The sequence below is a fragment of the Rhea pennata genome, chromosome 2 (assembly GCF_028389875.1).
Source record: "Rhea pennata isolate bPtePen1 chromosome 2, bPtePen1.pri, whole genome shotgun sequence".
Taxonomy (NCBI): domain Eukaryota; kingdom Metazoa; phylum Chordata; class Aves; order Rheiformes; family Rheidae; genus Rhea; species Rhea pennata.
Genome location: NC_084664.1, coordinates 107,736,090 through 107,758,323, shown reverse-complemented (window position 1 = coordinate 107,758,323; position 22,234 = coordinate 107,736,090). Strand labels below are relative to the sequence as shown.

The window sequence follows — 22,234 nt, the reverse complement described above, 5'->3', positions numbered from 1 at the left end:
AATCCCCTCCATCTTCCTTGTTCGCACTTCTTTTTTTTTGTTGTTGTTGTCATTGACTTCTTAACTGTCAGTAACGTCCCTCTTTAATGTATTCATTCGTGGTGATTCCACGGTCTGCCATTGATGAGCTACTTTTTCAAGTATAAGAAGAAAAAGGAGACGACTGTAGTGGAAGAGGTTCCCTGTGTATCCTGTGGATGCTCATTCACAAGAGAGGAGCACTTGGGTTTGCTGGCACTTGCAGTCAAGCCAGAGTTTTCTGTCATGTGTCTCCCACTGCTATATCCAATCTACTACGGAAACCAAAACACTCAATGGAGTATTGGAATGTGTGCTGCTTTTACATGCCACCACCACCACCATGACCATCACCACCGCCAATGAATGTAGATCAGAGAAACATCAGGAACGTTGCTGAAAAGAGGAGAGCACTGACAGTGCACCAGTTCCTTCATGAACTACCATCTCAATAAAGAATAAGATGGAATAAAGGAAACAGAGTGGCTTTCCAAAACTAGGATAAAAAACTTGAAATAAAACCAAAACCTGACCCCTGTGGACAGAACTATATGCTACTCAGGAACAGAAAATGAATGAGAAACTTCTTTCTGTGAGGAGTATTTTTGCAAAGGAGGTGTTTAAAATGAAATGTTGAATAATCCCCTCTCCTACTTGACAAGTTCTCAATGTAAATTTGTTAGTAAATACTTACTGAAATCCTTATTAACAAAAATACTTACTGAAATACTTACTATTGAAAATAATAAATTAAAATACTCATAAACAGAAGTTGAAATATATATATATACAAAATCTCACATTGCTTTGTGTAAATATGTGTGAGATGCACTCTTAGACATTAGAGTTCCTCTTTCTCAGTCATTCTTCACTGCTAGCAAGAAGAAGCTAAAAATTAAAAGAGAACAAAAAACCCCACATTTTTTTTCTGACATCCCTCTATTTCTCTCTTTTTCCTTTATATACTTGTAAAGGAATTCATTTTCTTCCAGTAGTTATAGATATAGTATAAGAAAACATAGTATACATAATAACAGAGAACTAGATTTCAGGACAGGTTTTTAGTTATATAAAAAAAGGGTCAACCTGTTAGGAATGAAAAATGCATTGACTGCAAAACCATGTAGACTGAAACCTATACACTCCATCCTGCGGTTCTGATTTTGTTTGATTCTTATTTTTCCCTCTTCTCACCTCAAGATAAAAAATAGTGCAAGTGTATAGGAATCTTATTAAAGTGAGAACAAAATCAGAACAAAATGTTAGGTAAGGTTTATATGTTATTGTCTGACTTAGCTAGGATTAAGGGCACAAAAAGCATAATACAGAGTGAGAGATTTGAGAAGCTTATGATTTTTTATATTGACTCCAGTACCTGTGCTGCTTTGAGTACAAGCTACAGCTTTCATTTTTACTAGAAACTAGGGATAATTGTCAGCTTTGGGCTAAAGGCTCCAAAGTGTTCCTGGCTTTGGAGAGCAGGCTGCTAGCTGATACAATTGTGAAGAGTTTTTGCAAAGCAGAAATGCTTCCTTTTTCCCTTTCAAGCTTTTAAGAATTTAGATAATATATATTATATTCATGGCTATACTACAAGGACTGACACACCAGATGACAGGTGACTCTCAAATAGTATTTTTAAAAGTTATTATTTTTTTCCCAATGTACTTTATACTTTTAATACATTCTATTTCTGTATTAAACTCTCTCTTAATAACAAACTGTATGGTTCTGTTTTTGGTTGGCTGTGAATTTAAGAATTCAGTTTTGCATATGAAGAACTCTGAAGTTTAGCTTCACAAAATTCCTCTGAAATACTAATGCTTTACAAAGGCTTAAGCAGAAGTACAAGGTTATAGGAAGCAGAAGAGTTAGTTATATGTAATGGTGGACTTAGCACTCTCTAGTCTATGTACGCTTCTTCTGTTGACTTTCCTGTTAAATGTTTTGTGATTTGTGAAAGATTAACAGCAGTTAGTGTTTAAACTCTGTCTCTTTCTACAGCTTGGCTGTCATCACCAACAGCACAGGACACCTTCTCAGTGCTCGGTAGTTGCTGAGATGTCTCTCCAGGACACCGCACCTAATTCCCTATTTTTTTAGGGAGTTACTTCTGTCACTCTATACTCTAAAGAAAAATGTCTTGCTATATGCCAGTGTCTCCTCCTTCAGGACTTGAAGGTTCATTGTTTTGCTTTATTCCATTATGTTTTCTTCCTTAAAAAAACCCAACCAACCCGTCAACTCCCTCATCCTGAACTTACTTCCAAATAGCCTAATGCTACATCTCCAAACTACTGGCAAGCCAATGGGAGCCAGAATCAAAAGGATATCAGATCTAACTTCTCAGAAAATTGCCTTCTAAGGTCTGTGAAACAAGTACAATTGTTCTTTATTAACTTTTTTTATTTCTAGTTCACCTCTTGTTTTTGAAAATCAGTTGTAAGACCAGTCTTACTCCATCCTACTGATGATCCACTCTTGATATTTAGTATTTCTGTGGACACTGATGCCTAAGAGTCCCCTGAATAACAATATATGTGTGCAATCTTGACTTCCCTCCAAAACAAACCCTCACACAAACCAACCCCCCTAATGCCCCGAAAAGCAAACTGAAAAAAAAAATAACTCAAATGATAAAATGACCTGGAATGCACTCAGCTGGGGCCCATAATGCATTCATAAGAGTAGCCTGAACTTTCAAACCTTTTTGATGTTTGCTCAGGAGAAGTAACTCAAAACTACACATTTGGAAAAACAGTAAATAAGTGATTACCCAGGAGAATGTATTTGTTAGCTTCTGAGAGTAAGGCTTCAGGGAATAATTAAAAACCCAAATCAAAACCAAAAAGGGGGAAAAAACATCCTGAAAGCAATTCCCAGTGCTGGAAACTTTGTGGGTAGGTGATGAAGGTGAAGAATATTAACTACATGTATTCTCACTGTCAGAGAGTAAAATTTACAGAATTAATCTTCAAAGCTCCTATTTGCTACAGCTCTGAGGCATGCACCATCTTGGTGTGCATCATCTTTCTAGTCTAAACATGGAGGTCCAGACAACAGAAATTCTCTATTTAGTTTACAAACTTTATTAATTAGAGCTTACTCCTCAAACATGACATACCTATCAAGCTACAGCATGTTCTGATATGCTGAAACTCCTTCCTCTACTTTTGGATGTGACTTTCTTTGAGAATGTTACATTTTTACAAAGCTTTCCATATATGACATGTTGGTACTCCTGCTCCTCTATATTTTGAATTTCACTGGAAAAAAACAAAAAGTGCCCAAACTCCACTGAAACTATGTTTTGTGCAGGGAAGCAACATATATATGAGATAAATGTGAGATATATTTGCTAGGCAGCAGGGCAGAATGTTTTGCTCTATGTTGGTAATTTGGACAAACATTATTTTTATATTGTCAGGACAATTTGGGCTGGTCAATATTATTCTACTGAACCTTTTTGTAACTTCTATTATTTTTGAAATTTGTAGATGAACTTGTTATTTGAGTTTCATGATAATAAAGCTTTCTCTGGGAAAGATTTCTCAGGCAAGGAATTATCAGGTTTCCAGCTGGTGGATCACCCATATTCTGTTATACAAATGTGCCCCTTGATAAATTTATAAGCTCGTCTCAAAAGAATATAGATTATTGACATGTTTGGAAGGTTGTTCTAGAAATTTCATGCCTTGAATGATTAAATCCTTCATTTCAGTCTAAATGTCCGAATCATAGCTCTTTGACTTTGTACCAATATTATCCCTTAATTCTTCTTTTCCTTGATATTTACTCTGAAAGATGGTTATACAAAATCATCACTTTTTCTCTCAGCCTTCAGAATTAATATTTGCTTGTTAAGGCCATGTAATTCTCAGTCTAAATTTGATGAGGGCATACAAGTGAAAACATAGCATCAGTAATTGCCATCCTGTTCCTACAGTAGCAATATGCATTCTTCCTGTGACAGAACAAACTTCAGAGTCTGATACTTTCGAAATAATTCTACAGCCTTCAGAAAAAATACTACTTGTTTCTTTCACTCTAAGAAATTTTAGAATATTCACCTTGAAACCAAAAAACTTTATTTTGAATTGACATAGAATAGTCCAGCAATAAAGTTTCATTGAATCATAGAGTCATAGAATCAGTAAGGTTGGAAGGGACCTCTGGAGATCATCTAGTGCAACCTCCCTGCTCAGCAGGGTCACCTAGAGTGTGTTAGACAGGGTTGCATCCAGGCGGGCCTTGGATTCTCATAGATCTAGAAGTAGGAAGTATTAAATCTAGAAAGAACAAAGGAAGCCCTAGAATTGGTAAAAGATGATCAGGAGAATTAAGGGATTGGGTGAAAATGAAGACTGAAAAGCAATTGATTTCTATAAACCCTTTAAGTAACATCAGAGAAGGAAAAGATAGATAAGTGAAAGTATAGAAAAGATACAAACCTGAAGAGTTATAAACAAGCTACAACTGAATTTAGCCTGGAAAAGAAGTGGCAGCTCTGGAACAGCCTCCTTGTAGAAGTAATGGGTACAATATTTCCAGCTTGTATCTCCGAGCATCAGGAACTGGATTTGATGACCCATGAGGTCTCCCCAGTCCTACTTTCCACTATTTTTTAAACCAAGGAAATCCTTCTTTGCATTTGTAGCAATATGGACATCCGACAAAATATCTGCTTGTATTTTACGTGCTTCTAGAATATCAATATAATCATTGTTTTCTTTTTGTCTGTAACAACCAAATGTGTGCCTCCAGTATACCTACCTTGCTAGAACTCATACAAAGATGTAATATTATTTCCACATTTTCCAGTAGTAAAACTCATTTTTAAAACCACATTTTGCCAAAACATTGATTCTCAAATTCATAGAGGTTACAATTTAATCTATTTTAATGCCTCAGACAACTGACAAAATCACTACTAACAGATTTTCTGGACAGTGCAATGCAGTGGAATATTATGAGTTTTAATACAGAGTCCTTTATTTTCAGCTACCTGAAGATTTCAAGTTGGTGTGAATGATTTTGGAAGGCACGGTTTTTCTAACAATTTAAACCAGTGTAACTGAGGCTGCTATGGTCACATTTACTCTTTCTCCAAGTCACAACTTCCTGCAACCTTTCCTGAGATATCAGTAGCTATAGTTTGAGTCTTCTTTCTTTTCTTCCCCCCTCCCTCCCCAATGTCAGTTTTTGGTTCCCTGAACCATCTCTCTGAAGCTTCAGTGGACGTCTATGTGAAGGGACAGCAATGTCCAACCAGTGTCAGGGGATGAAGGGTAGGATTATGGGATTGGCCTAAAATGTCCTAGAATTGTACATATTCAGAAGAACTGCAGTCATGGTCTCATATATAACATGGATAGGTTGAGGTGGTTGTATAGGCAATAAAAACTAGAACTATGGAAGTTTTCCTTGGAGAAGAAGGTTATATTTTCACGTACTGCCCTTTAAAGAAAGTCTGACCTTGGCAAACAGTTTTTCTGGGAACTTGCTGTTAGATGTCAATATTTCTGAATGTTTATTCATTACCACATAATGTGAAGAGAGGCAGAATTGAAAGCGACTATACTAATGAAAAAAACATATTTTTTAAAAAAGATCAAACCAGAAATTCTAGGGTTCCTTATGAAGCTAGCATTAGTCTCTGATGGTTTCAGTTTTATCAGTGTCACAGTCCCAAGAACTTTTCTCAGGAGTTTTCAGTCCCTGAGAGATCCCGAGGGAATCAGAGACAGGAACATCGTGACGGCATCAGTTTCAGAAATACTGTAGTTGTTATGTTGGGACTAAGTAGAAGAGGCATTTTCTAGTTTTGAATCCAAGAGAAATAAAAAGTGACATTTCTTATCCAAACCAGACTGAGACTGGACATTTTTCAAGAATGTGATTTCCATAGAATTGTCACAGACTTGCACTCCACAGTATTTCCTGAGAATTAAATACATATTAATTGTCAGTGTTATGCAAATAACAGTAACGTGACAGTCTGAAAACTTGATTCTGTAGAAGCAAAGCTGCTCACATAGAGCTGAAAGGTGGCAATATGTTATGTTAAGAGAGAGGTCTGGCATTCTGCTCTACAGTCCTTGGTTACCAAGTCAGAGGAGAAGCAACGTGCTCTCACTTGCTCAGCTGAGCTAACCACAGCCATTACCTGAGTGGTGAGAAGAACCAGTTTAACTATACCTGGCTCCACTCCCTTTCCTCTACACCTCACTTTACCTTAAACTGGAAGATTGTCTTCAATAATGCATTTGTTATAATCTCAGGCAACTGAGTGAGGCTGCTTAGCATACATAGATTTTTATGCTGATGAGTAGTTATTATTTTTATTCCTTATTATGTACTATCACTCAACCATTGTTTTGAATTTCAATCATCTCCATTAAAAGCTGAAGAAAGAAGTCAATGCAAAACCTGGTCCTAGAAGTACAGGACCACTGAGAGTGAAAGAGCCCAAGATGCTTGGATTTTAAGATATTTAAGATTATGTTTCTCCTTGGTCAAGTAAAAACTAGAAAGGAAAGAATTCATCTTGATAAGTTCAGAGCAGCAAATATTGGAAAATAGAACATACAAAGTCAATTTTAAAGTGATTTGAGTGTTGTTGACAAAAATGCTACTGTGATTATTTTATACCCATGCTGAATACTAAGGCAGTGAGAGTGCTTGACTTATGGTACTACAAAATCTATTAAGTAACCTGTGTCGAGGGATGTCAGATGAAGAGAAGATGGAGTGTCAGAGCTGCGTGTATGTTTGAAGAGAGAGGTAATTTACTGAGAAAGTTTTTAGGGAAAAAAAAGTAATTGTTAATGTTGTAGAGCTATTTAGTAAACATATTTAATTTATTAGGATATGTAAGAGCAAAAAAAAAATTAAATAAATTCAGGTCCTCATTCATTCAGTGCTGTGAGACACTTTCTCTTGACCTCAGTTGTGGAGTGTTTCAATTAAAACTGTAAAGAGTTAAGGGCTCAGGCAGTATACACAGGCGAATAGACTCAAAACACTGTATTATTATTTAAAGACGAAATGCAAGCTGAACTAACTAGGCAAATATTTAGGCTTTTTCTCTTCCCCAGAAGTGCACTGCAATCATATTTTCCTGTTTCATAACAGAAATATTTGGACTCAAAAATATGAATGCTTTTGTAAGATAATGAGAAAGCTACACCAGTTTTCATATTCAGAGAACATATTCACTAGCAAGAATTCTATAGAAAGTGCAGCCTCTTATATGTTCTAGTACTTTTGCATGTGTACCAATGTTATCAGCTGTGCATCATCTCATAATTCCACATACTTGATATAATTTCATTTAAATGAGTAATTGTGAAATGATAACGTATGAGCTGGGCTATTATGGAATATGGCTAGATTTACTAGACTTAAAATATCTACTCGACAATCTTTTTTTTTTTTTTTTTTTTTTTTTTTTTTTTTTCCTGCAGGACTACTACAAAGTATCCTTTACCCACCCTTTCAAGTAGAGGTCAATGCAGAATAGGTAAATCTGTTTCTGGAAGGGAGCAGAGAGAAGGTTGCCACCCTGTGACTGAAACTAGATGGTGCTTTATGTCAGGTTCAGCAGAGTCAATTTCTATGAAGGTGAATGTGGGAAGAAAAGAGATCACAGCTGTGCCTTCTGCCCTAATCAATTCTTCCAGCTCTGGAGAAGTTTCTGCTCTGGAGCTGCACTGTGCAGCTGTGACAGTCTGCCTGCCTTCCTTTCCTCCACAGCTGAGGATCTGTCAGACTATGAAAATCAACAGGGGAAAACAAATGCAAGGGTTAAGAACAAAGTATCAACATCTTACTTTAACGCTTTTGTACCTCGTACCTTGCTTATGTTTCTGGCCCACAGAAAGCTCAACATTGCTGTCAGAGCAGAGTGTTGAAAAACAGGATTACAAGGCTGTGATTCAATAGATGCCTGCACTTGTGCCAAGCCCTAAGAGATACTTTGCACAGATGTAGGCATATTTCCGTGTGATCCTTACTGAAAGCTGTAGTCTTGGTCTTTGACCACAGGATTTGTTGCGTGCAGCATACTTGCTGATCTTGTGTGGAATCCTGCTGATATCAGTGTTTGGGTACTTTAAAAAGGAGAAAAAAAAATTGAAAATATATTCACAAGGTATTTTTACTCCTTCCTCCCAGCAACTATGTTTCTGTCATGAAAACGAAATGCATAGTAATTCAGACGCACTTTGCTGACAGTTACCTCAGGAGAACTCCTGATCTCTCCCCAATCTTACTGTTAATATCTTCATTTTTCTTTAATATTTTCTTCCTTTTTTTTCTGCTTGATGATGCGTTTATTCTACAGTTCCTATGACCTGCTCATAACAGTTATATGTAAAAGGGGTGTCTGATGTTTAGCTGTGATAATTCAACTTGAGCCTCCACTAGATAAACTTTAAGGATCATTCAAGAGTTCTCGTGTAATTATTAAACTGTCACATTTCACTTTACTGGAGGTCTTATTACCTAAGCAATTGAAATGTCTTGTACTAAACTTGGAAGACAACAGGTTATTCTCTCTTGATCTCTTAGTCTGTCATTTGCGTAAAGCCGCAGCAGACTTCACAGGATTCACAGACTGTGTAAGTTAAGCAGGATTGTCTCAGAAAAACCTGATGAAAGTAGAAATTTCTATAAGAGGCCCTTCTATGTAACGTGAAATGAGCATCAGTTTCTAAAGAAATTCCCTATTACGAGAAGCATGATAACAGTACAAAAGATACTCATAAAAACAGGAAGAAAGATAGGCTGAGAACTGGAAAACAGAATGTCTGAGAAGGTAGCAGCATCATAGTCTTATTTTTCCTTCAACCATATGCCCCATTTACCTTGCTGAGAAAATACAGCATTATGGTAACAGGGAGGAAAAGAAAAGGACGGTGCCAGAATGGTAAGAACCCACATGCATGTGGGTTTTCTGATTTAACCAATGTTTTCTTATTAAAGATTTATATAATTCATATACATACTTAAATGATCACATAATAATACTATCAGTTAAATGTCAAAATCCTTTTCTCTTTATTAATTGGAACAGCTATTCAATTTTAATAAGATTTAAAATGTAGAAAACATTGACTATAGTTTATCCTTTCAAGGACTAATGCTGTCTTGAGGAAAGACTCAGAACTTGAAGTTGTGGGGGTGACAATCTGCTTGAACCTGAGTCTAGACCTGACAACGGTAAGAACCATTTCTAATTCATTGAGTAAGAATGTTTGTGGGTAACAAACACAAGAGTAAGATGCTGGCACCTTATTTACTTCAGAATGGGAAAGATTTAGGGTGGACTTAAGGTAGGGTACCTACTTTACACATTATTTTAGAGATAGGTGGAACTTTAGGATGAAATAAAATTTAAAAATGCTCACAAGACTTTACTCCTAATTTATTTAAATCTTTTATTTCTAATTTATTTGCTTCAGGTAAATAAGTCATTTGAAATTCACTCTGCCTTCAAATAAGTTATCATTTATCATTTGTATATGGTGCCATATGCTTAGAGAACATATTCCTTCTTTTTAGGAAACTATATGCAGCTCCAGGCCCCTTCTCCTGTAACATGAGGAGGTGGAGCCCTATACTTCAGAGGGGTTGGCTGGGCTCTTTGCGTCATGGGGAGCACTGCAGAGATTCTCAGACATTTTTGGATATGTGCAGTTAGGTAGGTGGATGATTCGGGAACAGCTCATGGCAATGGGAAATCTACATTTTAGTTTTCTAGGGGCATCTTGAAGTTCTTAGTTGGAAATATCGCAGGAAATAAACTGAAAATATTTATGGCTATATTTTAAAAAGGTTCCCATTACAAAACTAGCCTAACATATGTAAAGCGTAGATCACAGACATGGTGGTAAAAAAAGAAGAGGTTCATTAATATAAATATTTAGGGAAAATGTTGTCCTGATTCTGAAGGAATCCCAAAGTGAATTTATATGGCAGAAATCACCATAGTTACCTCACATTTCAGAGCTGGAGAAAAACTTTCAGCCAGCCAGGAAATAACTGTATTAATGACAGACATCAGCCAAAATCAACTCCTTTAATCCTGGCAACTACTTTTCTTTAACATCCTTTGGAGTAGCATTTAGCCAAAAGGCTCCTTCCACAGAAAGCAGAAGGTAAGTTACAGATCTGCTTTCCTTCAGGATGAGCCCACTACAATAAACATTGGGCTTCCTGTTTCTCAGGAAAATGAAAAAAAATGTATGCAGAAAGCTCATTGTGCACTGCACCATTGCCAAAGAAGGGGAAATTAATATTTGCTATCTGTTCAGCCTTCTATCAGCTAACCCCTCCATCACTCTAGGGACAACGAGCCCTGGTTCCTCTTCTGCTACTCAGACGAGCCCAAGTCTGTTGGGTTTGGTACAAACCAGCCCAGACAGGCAGGTGTCATCAGATATGTTCCAGTTTTTACTGTTATGGAACAAACTAATTACTGGAAGAAATTGCTGGTGTAAGGTAAAAGGATATGAAAAGTGCTCTGAACATAGGAATGTTGAAATAGGAAATAGAAAAGTAGCACTGAGCTCTTTCAAAGACAAGAGACATTACATATTTTTTTCCATAATCTCATCAGAGAGTGCTTTAAAACTTGTTTTGTCTTCTGTCCCTGTTACTGCTGCTAAAGGACTGTCCCAGAATTTCTGTAGTTAGAAGCGATACAGTCCTGAGCCTCAGCATTTTCCTTAGCAGACTGCACCCATAAGATAACATGGCTTTTAGCTCATGTAGTTCCTTTCCCCCTCTGCTGGGAACCCAACCAAGCCTATTCATTTCGTTTATTGCTAGTAGTTTTACTCACTCACTGTCTTCGCTTTGGCAGTTCTACAAGGGTTTTGCATATATAATGCATTCTCATAACATATTCTCAGGCAGTGGCTTGATAGACTTGCTCCCTGTATGTTCCAGTCTGAATTACCGGGGAGCCTCGTTGGGTGAATGAGTCAGGCAGCTGAACACAGCTTGTTGTGCTGCTGCCGTGCCTCCTCCTGCATTTTGAAGTTATTGTTTCTGTCATCCTATGCTAAAATATTTATTTTCAGTGAAAAAGTTCAGCAGTGTATCTGCAGAACTCTTGCATTAGAGGCTACCACATTGCAGCAATGTTTTTCATGACCTGAACAGTGACTCAGTTCCCAAACACTGACCAATCTTATGGTCCCCAATTCCTGCTTCCAGCTGCATTACTATTTTTCTATTTCTGTTGACATATCTTGGAGACTTAGCTGAGGAGACATAGTAATCCACCAGTAAATTAAAACAAACAATGACTGGGACAAAAAGTAGCTATATTTGTATGTTTATTTGATAATAGACGAACTTTTTCCTCCTCAGCATAAGCTTTCTTAAAAATGATACTACAGCTTGCTGAGTTTCTTATCTTTTTATTGCTGCTGTCTTTTGGAAAATATTCACTGGCTTATTGTTATTTCCATTAATGCCTTATGCATGCCTTAATTTTCATCAGGAATTTATTCTAATCAAATAATTTGAAGTTGAAAGGTCTGAGGAGAAAAGAGTGATTAGATTTTATTTTTTTCTGCTAGCCTGACATAACAGATAAAGGCTGGATCACTGTGAGAGCAAAACCTCTTCAAAGAGAATAAGACATCAAGCTAGAAGAGCTTCCAAACCAGCAGGTACATAACTATGATTCCTGTTAAAAAAGTGAAATAAAAAAATCCTTAGGAGGAAGGTGGGAGCACTGATTCATTTCCTCCTCCATAGGGTTACTGACCAAAGATGAAGCAAAAATCCTGTTTGTTACTATGTTGTACAAGTGTTAGAATGACAGAAAAAGAGCTGAAGAATACGTGGACTAGATTTCAATGATCCTCCTTCCCAGGGTTGGGACTTGTTCAGTTCCACAAGGTCCCTGTTGGCCTGCTGAAGTCTCCAGACGGTAGCCCTGGCTTTGAGCGTATTGGCTGCTCCCCCCGATTTGGCATCGTCTTCAGACTTGATGAGGGTCTGCTTCATTACCTTTTCCAGGTCATTGACAGAGATGTTAAACAGGACAGGCCCCAGTACAGACCCCTGTGGCACTCTGCTTGTTACTGAGTTCCAGGTGGAGTGCAGTAACCTCTCCTTTACCCTCCAAGCCCAACTACCCGGCCAGTTTTTAGTTCATCCATCCAGACTGTAACATTCTAACTTGGATATAAGACTGTTATGGGAGACAGTGTCAAAAGCATTACTAAAGTCAAAGTCAATGATACCCACTGTTCTCCCCTCATCTACTAATCCAGTCACTTCACCACAGAGGGCAATCAGGTGGGTCAGGCATGATTTGCTCTTGATCAATCCATGCTGATGGTTCCCAGTCACCTTTTTCTCCTCCATGTACGCAGAAATGCATTCCAGGAGAACTTGCTTCAAGGTTTTCCAAGGGACTGAAGTGAGATTGAACAGCCTGTAGTTCCCTGGGCTGATGTTTTGGCATTTTTTGAAGATGAGTACAGTAACTTTGCCTTTCTGTAACAGTCAGGGACTTCCCTCGACTTCCAAAGCCTTTCAAATGTGATTGAGAGCATCCTTGCAAGGCCATTGGGCATGTCTCTCAGCACCCTGGGGTGCAGCTGGTCTGGTACCAGGGACTCGTACAAGTTAAGATCACTCCAGTTAACCCTAACTTGTCATCATCTGCTACTGGTCATTCTGCTGAAGCTTTCACTAACCACAAAAACCTGGGAGACCCTACTGTGAATGTTGAAGCAAAGAAGGTATTGGATACCTCAGCATTATCTATGTCCGCTGTCACTAAATTGCCTGCCCTATTCAGTAGTGGTAGATTTTCCTTGTTCAGCCTTTTATTACTAATTTATTACTAGTGAAAGAAGCTCCTCTTGTTGCTTTGGATGTCCTTAGTAAGTCTCCATTCCAGCTGCGTTTATACTTTCCTGACACCATCCTTACATGCCTGGACAACAGTTCCAATCTAAAGATGTCATCATTTTCTCCCTCAGATCAGGTGGTCTGTAGCAAACTACCACCATCATGTTGTCTTTACCGGCCTCTGTGCTGACCCACAAGCCCTCAACCAGACTGCTGTCCACCCTGCAGAACAGCTCCATACAGCTGAGCTGCTCTTCTGAACAAAGAGCAACCTCCTTCCACTCGCTCTTTCTCTACCTGTCTTCTGCGAAGTTATATCTGTCCTTCACAGCACAGTTCTGTGATAGCACACACGGATCTAGCTCCCCCTGCTTATTTCTGACACTGCATGCATTTCTGTACATTCACTAGAGGCTAGTGTGCCTTCATCTATTACTGATATATCTCTTGCTCTCATTATCCTGCACTCTCTGCTTGACACCTTGTCCATCATTCTCCATCATGCATGAGATGGCTCTCATCTGTTCCTAGCCCTTAATCCTCAGAGAGGGTTTCATGATTGTAAAAGCCAATGCCTTGATGTTACTGGAGGCTGCACAACCAGATGTTGATCAGCATGTTCCTTCCTTTTCCCCCTAGCCTTCCCCTCCATTAAAGGGACAAGGAGACAGCACCTGCCCTCCTACAGCCTTAACCCTCATCTCCTGCACCACATAGTCATGCTTGATACACTCCAGGTCTGTCCTGGTAGTATCACTGCTGCCCATGGGAAGAGCAGCAGGGGGTAATAGTCCAGGTACTAGATAAGCCTCAGTAGCCTCGCTACAATGTCCTGAATCTGAGCCCTTGGCAAGCAGCGCACCTCCCTAGAGAGCAGGTCAGGCTAGTAGATGGAGGCCTTCACCTCCCACAGCAGGGACTTGTTTACTACTGTTAGGTGCATCTTCCTCCTGGTGCTGCTGCATAGTTCAGGTCCATCTGACTTGGATATGTTGCTAGACGCATCTCCGAGATCCTAAGCCTGCTATCAGAGCACCAAACCTGTTCTACAGTTTCTGATCTGTGAGTGGAGAAGGAGCTGCCCTCCTGACGCCAGAAGTTACAAACCTCCTGGTTTCCCCATTATGCGAGGCTCCATTTACCCCATAAGCGACTGTGGTCTTTGGCTGCCCCTCCTGCCACTCCTTCTGTGTAGTTCAGGCTCTTGTCTTTGCAGGGCGTCTGTGAAGATCCAGTCAACCCCTCTTTCATTCTCCCTGATACTGCACAGTCCGTTCACCTCCTCACCCAGCTCTGTAGCTTGGTGACACAGCCCTTGCCTCCTGCAGCTGGGGAGCCCATATCACCCCCACGGTGAGAGGTGCCAGGCACTCCCTGCGGCCCCGACCCCCTGGAGCCACATCCACCATTGGGAGCTCACTACGGGACAAGGCATCTGCTGAGCCCAGGGTAGTTTCTTCTATGGCTGCTGGATACTGTGCCCTGGGGGGCAGCACTACCACAGTACATCAGCTCCACGTTGCCTTCAGCAGTTTCTGACCTTCTCCTGTGCACCCTTTTGCACACGCTGCTGCATCTATTTGCTACACTCACCACAGAAACCTGGCTTTCCTGTAAATCTAGGTCTATAGTTCAATCATTTGCTAGTAGGTTATCATCAGTAATTTCCAATTAAGTCTGATTTAGTTTAAAGTCCAACAATTAAGTCTCTCCATTTCTGCTTTGGTCATGGATTTAATTTTAAGCTAGTGCTTTGGTGATTACAATAGTTGGTGGCATTAGCTCCACATTTCTGGGGTAAAATTAACTCTCTCAAAGTGCATCTGTTAACTGTTAAAATATGTGCTGTGATTTACCAAGGGATAACAGTTTTAATTTGTGGAATCTCATATGCTGAGATGTAATCAAAACAGTCTGGATTTACAAATGGCCATTTGAAAACACAAACTCAAGGTGATAAAAACATTCAGTAGCTAATTGTATATGGAAAGAGTAAGATATTTGTTACACAGAGAATTTGAATAGGGGTTTAGTCTGTATATCTTCCTGTGAGGCTCAGATCAGCTGTGAAATCAGAATTTGGGATGTTCAGTAAGCAGTACCAAAATAAAATAAGTAGTGGGGGATGATGACTTCCTAACTTGGAAATGGAAGATAACGTAAGTGTATTTGAAGTATGAAGAGAATGAAAAAGACTAAATAGCGTTTTTTAGTTTGATATAGAAAGGTCAGTTGAACGAATGTTAATTTCTCATGCAAGTAATTAACAGAATTATTCAGGAGAGAGTAGATGATAGACATTTTCTTATACTTAAATAAATCAATATGGAATAATAAGATAATGTTTTCAGAAAGGGAAAGCTATAGACTGTGCCAATTTTCAGTGCTCTGTTAGGCACATCTGCTGTGCTAATCATTATACTGACACTACCAATAATGTCTCTGGACAAAAATGATTTTCATATTTTGACAGATGTCCACAACCTTCGTGATCTTTTAGCAAATCACAAAGTGAGAAGACCATTACAGAGTTAGTGGAGACTGATGCTTCCTCTTCCTTATTGCATTTTCAATAAAAGGAACTTCTAGCTAACTTACAGTCTTGTTTACTCTTTCTTCCTATTAGATCACCCAATTCTTAAGCAACGCTTAAAATCTATAAGTAATAAGGTTGATTAAAAAAAAAATTGGGTTCAAACTTGATTGTGTTTCATAACCTGGTTCATTTTGGTCTTAGAACATACACAAGAATATAAAGCAAAACAAAATGAATGAAACTTTTGCCACTGTAATGAAAAAGTTCTGTTCAGAAGCCACTGCCTGTCATAAACTTTAGGAAAGTTTCATTGTACTTGTTTTATGTGAGGATTCTGGTAGTTTTCCTTTTGATCATTATGCTGTTTCTCATTACTCATTCCCCTTTTTATCTCCTTCTTTTCATCAGGTACAGTTTAGTTAATATAAGCATTTACATATGTAGTAGCTAATTTTTATCTAAACTGTTCTGCACCATTGTGCTGTGGAAGCATTGAAAGCCTGAACTGAATCAAAAGCTCCACTGGGACAGATGTTCTACAAAATGCATTTTAAATGAAGATTCCTGCTTCTGAGATCCTGTTGTCTTCTGTTATATCACACAGACAACACAACTTGTATCACCATGTATCCCATGGTGCTCTGTAATAAAACTAGATACTGTAAATAGGTAAATAAGGTTAAAATAGCTTCTCTCGTCATGTAGCTTTTTTCATTTGTGCTTTCCTGTAAGAAGTAGTTGAATGAACTAAAGTGTCTCAATTCTTGCAAAAATGGTAGCACTTGCTATAAAGTGAGAATAAGAGCTACAAAAAAAAATATAAAAAATGTTACCTGAAATGAACACATTACATTCAAAATGCTGCTATTGGCAAAAGGGAACACAGGATACAGGAATTTATTTTTTAACAAATTAAAACATTAGCAGTCTAATTAAAGGACAATAAACAGCTGTTATGAGTCCTGTTACAGTAATATTAATACTAACAGTCTCAATTATATGAAAACAAGCCTCATTAATTAAACTTTAGGATTGTTTTGCAGGAAAACTTACTAGTATCTCTCCCTTGTCTGGTGTGATGCTTCTTCTGTCCCTCTGTGTCTTGAAGCTGGCAGTTTGGGTCTCCTTCAGGAAGAAAGTGTGCTTGGGGGGTTATACCAGGTTGTTGGCATCTTGACGTCCTTCCGGGGAGGAGTATGGAATCGGTGTTTTCTTTCTCTTTAGTCTTCAGGTCCACTCGGGTTTCTACACAAGCGTTTTTTTCCCCTCAGTTTCCACATAAAGCCCGAGACTGGCACAGTTGTCACCCTCAGACCCAGCTTCCTGAAAAAGTTGTGTTACTTGCTGGCTCCCCGGGTCTAATCGTTGCGTATCAGGTATCTCAGAGAGAGGCTGAAATAGGAGAGGTAATTGGCACTTCTCCTCTAGGCAATTGCTAAAATAGGCTGAACCCAGCTCAGCCCACAGAGAGCCCAGATAAGCCCTGAGACCCTGTGCTGTCAGGGCAGCGCAAAGTCTGTGGCCTGTTACTAGCCATGGCAAGAAAGATATTTACTGGGCTGCATAACAGAAGCATTTCTCCATACAATTGCTGTAGTTCAGAACAGACTGGTGTGATAATGAGTACGGTGATTTCATTATAAGAACATATATTATGTTACCATCACATTTTTTTCCGTCACAAAAAAACCCTACACTGATGCTGATGTCTGCAATTTGTGTTATTTTCAGAAAGAAACTTTGCACCCAAAGATGACTTGCATGTACTCAGTTCTGTCTTTAGATACTATTTAAGCACTTAGCTCTGTATTTTACAATTAAACATAATGAATAACAAAATTATGGGATAGATAGTAGGAAGCTTTCAAGATTAGACCTCCAACCAAGAGCTGTATTTTCTTTCATATCACCAAATTAGTGAATTCATGTTCTCAGAACTCTAAATATGTTCTCAGAAAATTGGCAGAAGAGAGGGTACATTAACTAGCAAGAAAATTTTATTCAGTTTTAATGAACTCTTAAAAGCTTTTCTTTATGTCAGAGAGCAAAACCTTGGGTTTTTCCAAAGCTATGCAAACCTACTTTTTCCTTATACTGTGGTTGAAAAAGCCGACATCTCTCATATCACACGCTTAGTTTCTCATGAATCTCATCTCAATGCATTGTTTAGTCCCGAGTCTAAACAGTCTGTTTCTATAAATAGCCATTCATGCACAAACACACACACATGTTCTTCTTCTCTGCTTCTTAATATCCACCATTCTCTCTATATCTGAGATAAGCCAGCTTGATAAGAGAAATTCATCTGTGAAGAGAATATTTTTCAACATGTGTGAAACAAATTTGGACAACTTCTGTGAGCTGTTCCCATAAAGGGAGAAAAGTAAGTGAGGTATATGCTATACACATAGTAACTACCTCCTGCTAATCTAGAGATGGTTAAAATCATCCAAAACTCCCTGCAGAAAGGTCTGAGAATAATACAGATGAATATAAAGAGCTCAGAAATTTCAGGCTTAGGCAGAAGAAAAATAAAAGGGAAAACATATGTTTTTAAAAAAATACTGAAGAAAAAAATTATGGGGATGAGAAGACATACATCCAGCTCAGCTAATTTTTCTCTTCTACTCTCTACATTTTCTTAAGCTGCAGGAGAATTTCAAAAGCAATATTATGCTCCTTACTTCCACCTTTGGATTGGGCAATAGTCACAGTGCTAGAACAGAACTCAACAGAGCTCAGTTTACTCTATTGATTTCAAAGACAGAAGGAAAATAAATGTATTTACTTGGGTCTTCTTCTATTATAAGAATTTGATCTGACATGCATACTGAGATCACTGGAAAGGCTACCAAGAAGGGCTGAGAGAAAGACAATAAACACCATCCTAAGTAACTCAGTTCTGCCTTTATGCATCCGTACCCAAATCCCTCATCTAGACTAAAAACACAAGATGACTTGTGCTGTGGTTCCTTTATCACCACAGGTCTATATCCCCTAGTCCCAGCTAAAGCAGGCCAGTCAGTTCTAAAAAATTTTTGGAAGCTGCCCACAATCTCTACTAACAACCTTTTCCTCCTATTCCATACCCAGACAAGACCAGAAACAGCCACAGCGTGTGCACAGTGTCCCAGTCCCACATGCAAAGTGAATTCAGTACATATCAAACACAAATATGATATTCATGGAATGGTCAATTACACAGAGAAGAAATAATTAAGGACAAAAATTTATAATAGAATTATTTGAGGTTTTTGAGTTCAAAGAAAACAATTCTTTCTAAAGTTCCCCAAACCTATTCAACATGGTGAAGTTCAACCTATTTTAAAAAATACAAAGTAACATACACTAGGACTACAAGAAACTCTTTTTTTGCTTGTTTTACATTAGAGTAGCATTCATAATGTAAACACCTCAATATTATTGTTGAGAGTTCAGCTAGAATTTATGCTCAGTGTGTAGCAGGAATTACTATAAAATGAAGAAAGCCACTTACAGGAACATACAGAGATGATCTCTGGACAATTATAAGGTGGACTATAATAAGCTAAAATAATAGTATTAGACTTGTAATGTCGTTATAGGCAAAAAGAAATATGCTTTATAGGCAAATCTAAGAATTTATTGATAGCTTAATTAAAATATTAGCAATCTAATCAAATGACAAAAAATAATTATTAGTCCAGTTATAGTAATGTTATTACACATAGTTGAAATTAATACAGCAAATCCTCATTACTAATATCTTTAGGTCTGTTACACAGGGAAACACACTAACATCTCCTTTTTGTTAGTGTGATGCTCACCCTTCCTGCATCCCTCTGTTAATGGCTCTGATCTTTCCCAAGTGAAGAGGAGATGGGGTTTCAGAGACTTGGCAGCTTCCCAGACTCTGTGCCAAGAGAAGTTCAATTCTGGTGGAGGGTCCTCTCCTGCTCTGTTTGCTTAGCTTGGTTATCTCTATATATTATGTTATTAAAGTTTCAATCCTTACAGCTTTCCACTTAAAGCCTAAAAGTGTCTCAGTTCCTGATCCTACCCTGAAATGGTCCTCCTTAGGTCTTTCAGACTTTCTACCCTACATGGCATTCACAGACCTTAACCCAGAACAGGTGGGGCAGTTGTCACATCAGCGCTACCCAGCAGTTAAAATAAGAGAAAATCAGCTCAAAACCTATTCTGAGGCTTTACCCTGTTAGGTCAGTTTCAAGCCTATTGCCTTTTACTAGTATTGGCAAAGCTATGTTCACTGGGCTATAACAGGAATAGTGGGTATCCAATAACATGCTATGTCATAAATTTTATGTTCATTAGAGGTCGCTACTTTTTTAAGAAAATGAAAAAAAAAACAAATAGATAAAAAGTTAATCATTTAAGCTTTGACAATACTTCCCTGTGCAGATACTGAAGAGGGTATGACCATGTAGTTTAGAGATGAGAAAGAGTGTTGGGCATATTTCGAGTCTCAGGTATAGATGAAATGGAGGAAAAATACTCTGTATTTTCTTAGTTATTATAAAAAAAAAGACATCTCATGCATTTTTTTTTCTGCAAATAAGGGAAATTCCTTGTCCTTGTTTTAATCACATATAATTAACACTCAGAGCTTAGAACAATTTCAGAAAGAATCAAATCTTACCAGACAATCATAAAAGAAATTACTCTTATGGCTGGGCACAGAGAAAGAGGGTATCCTCATAAAAGGGTAGAAAAAATACCATTATACCTATTTGGTGAAAATCCAAATACTAAACAATTTCAGGGAAAAGGGGGATACACACACAACTCATCTTTGTCAGGCTTCGTACTCAACAGAATTTAATGCAGCATGTTGTACAGTTTTGAGGATGTTCAAGGAACCTATAGGGAATAGAAGCATAAGGCAGTAAAATATTCTCTCTGTAGTCATAAGAACATTTTCTAATTAATAGAAATTTCAGTTTTTAGCCTAATATTTGTACAATTCTAGTATGACTTTTCATGACCAATGAAAATATATCCACAAATCAGAATTTTCTGTGCAAATCAATTTTCCATAAGATAGTGTACTTAGCTGAAATCAGCTTCCACTTACAAGAAGGCTATTTCACAGCTGTCCGTAACAACCTCTTTTGCATTCCTCTGAAGGTATGCCAGAGGACGCCTTATACATTAAACACAGTATAGCAATATCTGTATACAAATAAGCATTATTAATGTCTCAGCCAGTGTCATTAGAAGTCAGAGTTCACAAGAGATCTAAGGGAAGGGAATATCAAATGATATTGAGTTGCAGTGGGCTTGGAACTTATAATTCTTTCAGACACTGAGGCTATCAGCTTTTGGTCTCCTGTAGGAAAAAACAGGTAAATGCTCAGCAGGCCACCAAACCTTCCATTTCTATAGGTTATGGCCCAGTGCAAGGCTAACAAACTGCTGGCAAAGTCTTTTTCTTTTTGGTGTACATGTTTTATTAAAAAGTCTCAAGATTTTCTTCATCACTTCAACATCCTCCTCCTTGCTATCGAGGTTTTTCCTTTCTTGGCCTTGGCAACATACTTAGCCTCCTGATCTCTTTTTTCACAGCTAATCCTTAGGTTGCACGTAAGTGACTAAATTAAGCTACTACCATGTCTCTTGATAAACTGTGCCTTGATTCAAAGACCTTCACTTTGTTCCTGTTCCTTGAGGCATAGTTAAGACACACAGGTCGGGAACCAGGAGCCTACACACAGGTATCTAGTGCCATTTGTGGTGCCGCCCCACTTCCACTTAAGAAGGGCAGCAGTCCCTTGCTGTCCTGAGTCATATGTCCAAGTAGATGTCTTAAATATAAGAAGGCATCTCAAATAGCACTAGCTACTTGTATGTTAGCATCCGAATCATTCCTGTAATGTCCTAGGGATTTTTTTTCGGTTATCTAACTAAAAGTATTCCTTGAGTCATACCTTTCTCAGTGGCAGGAGTAATTAAAGGCTGTTATTCTGATTACAAAAGAAGTACTCAAGTGCTTCATGATTTGAAATTATCTTGGTATAAAGAAGCCTAGTACAGTCTGGGCTGCGAGGGTGTAAATGTCTGTAGCCTTTAACAAGAAAAAGTTGGATTCCCTGAGCCCTTAAGGAGGTGTCTTCCCAGGTGTGGCATCACAGGGTCCTTTGTGGGGGTGAGTCACAATACAGAGAGTCTCGTGCAGCTGACTGGTCCAAACCTTTATTTTTAAGTCTGTATTTTTACTCAGTCAGCACCTTTATTACCTGTGTCAAAATCTCTTCTCACTCTCCTGTTACAGGTTGTATGTTGCATACAGAATATACCCTGCCATGAGGAGGTGGAGGCGACCAGGTCTTTGAAAATGAAGCACTTTATCCTTGAGTAGGAACTACTGGATATTTTTCAAAACTGAGATCCAAAGACACTTGCCTCCTGTCAGAGAGCCAGCTTTGCTTTTATCTTCCACAAGTCTTCAGGCTGAGGTTCATAAACCTGCCTGGGTTGCTCTGCTCCAGAATAGCTGTCAAACACAGCCAACAAAGTTCAGTGTAGTTTCGCTGGCTTCACTAGGTCTGTGGCAGCTGAAGCATATTTGCTCTTGTTAGCAGTCTTAATGGTTTTTTAAGCAGATTTACAAGCATCAGACTCTCTCCAAGCACATTTCAGATTCTATTCTATTCTCTCTGAAGTGTCAGTTGTTCACCAGCCCTCAGCTCTGTTTATTTGTTGCATTGCGTAGGCCACCTGTCCAGACCTTTCAAGCTATACCTCATATCCAGCCAGCAGCCAATTCTTCCAGGTCAGGTTCATCCACGGGGTACATACTTT

At 38.4% G+C, this 22,234-nt stretch overlaps 1 long non-coding RNA gene across 1 annotated transcript in view; it reads right to left on the bottom strand.

Moving 5' to 3' along the window:
* Positions 1 to 16,542, bottom strand: part of LOC134136313 (uncharacterized) — a 37,550-nt gene extending 21,008 nt beyond the window's left edge. The window contains exon 1 of the long non-coding RNA XR_009957476.1: positions 16,487 to 16,542. This is a non-coding gene — a long non-coding RNA (uncharacterized LOC134136313). The remainder of the gene's footprint in view (positions 1 to 16,486) is intronic.
* Positions 16,543 to 22,234: the final 5,692 nt, after the last annotated feature.